The following is a 1102-nucleotide window of genomic DNA, read 5'->3' on the forward strand; positions in this document are numbered from 1 at the left end:
CACACACACACACACACACACACACACACACACACACACACACACACTGTTTGTGTCCATATTGTAGCCAGAGGTCAAGGGCCTCACTTCTAGGGCTGTCCACAAGGATAGAAGTCTCTGGAAGTTGGTCTCATACCCTGAGAGGGCTGGGAGCCAGAGGGAGGGCAGGGAGAGGGCTGAGGCTATGGCAGGATGCCTAGAGGCACCTTCTTCCTTCTTGGCAATGTCAAGGCCACCCTGGGCCAAGCTCCTGTACAGAACCTGCCCAGCCTGGAGCTGGGAGGTAGAATAAACAGAGAGAGGGCAGGGCCTTCACAGGGAGCATGAGCTGGCTGCAGGAAGCAGGAGGAAGTGGGCAGGAGGGGAGGATCTTAGGGTACAATGTACTATAGATGCTTCTGGACCTAGACCAACTTGCTTAGTGTTCCTCTGGAGCCAGGCCAGCACCCCCCTCCAAACATCTCTGTGCTTGCGGGGAGGGAGTGGATGCTGAAGAGAAAGCCCTTTCACATCTCCTGAGTGACCCCACTTTCACCTGGCAACCTGAAGGTGGCCAGAACAGGGATGACAGAACAGCCATTTCAAGTTCTGCCTGAATGCCCATGGTTTGGGGCTAATTCTCAGAATTTCTAAGAAGTTCTCACACAGACAGAGAGGCCCAAGAATCACAAAGACAACTGAGAGCTGGGAAGCTTTGAGGGAGGGGGAACTGGGAACAAGGGTTTTGATGAAACAGCTTGTCTGGCTAGTGCAGGGCTTTGAGCAAGTTGCTTAATCTCCCTGGGGCTGCGTCTTAGGTGATGAGTAGGGGTTCACCCTCACACAGGGTTGCTGAAAGAACTCTGAGGTCACAGGGGTAGCGCTGTGTCTCAAAGTCTCTGGCACAGAAGACCCTACACATGAGGTGCTCGATAAACTAATCTTCGTTCATTGTATCTTTTTAGTTTGCTTTTCTTTTGCTGTGATAAACACCATGACCAAAAACCAAGCTGGGCAGGAAAGGGTTTGTTTCAGCTTACATGTTACAGTCCATCACAGAGGGAAGCCAAGGCGGGAACCTGGAGCACGGACCAGCGAGAAACAAAGCTTATTTTTTTTTAAT

Source organism: Grammomys surdaster, unplaced genomic scaffold (genome assembly GCF_004785775.1).
Source record: "Grammomys surdaster isolate TR1022 unplaced genomic scaffold, NIH_TR_1.0 126121, whole genome shotgun sequence".
In the NCBI taxonomy this organism is placed as follows: domain Eukaryota; kingdom Metazoa; phylum Chordata; class Mammalia; order Rodentia; family Muridae; genus Grammomys; species Grammomys surdaster.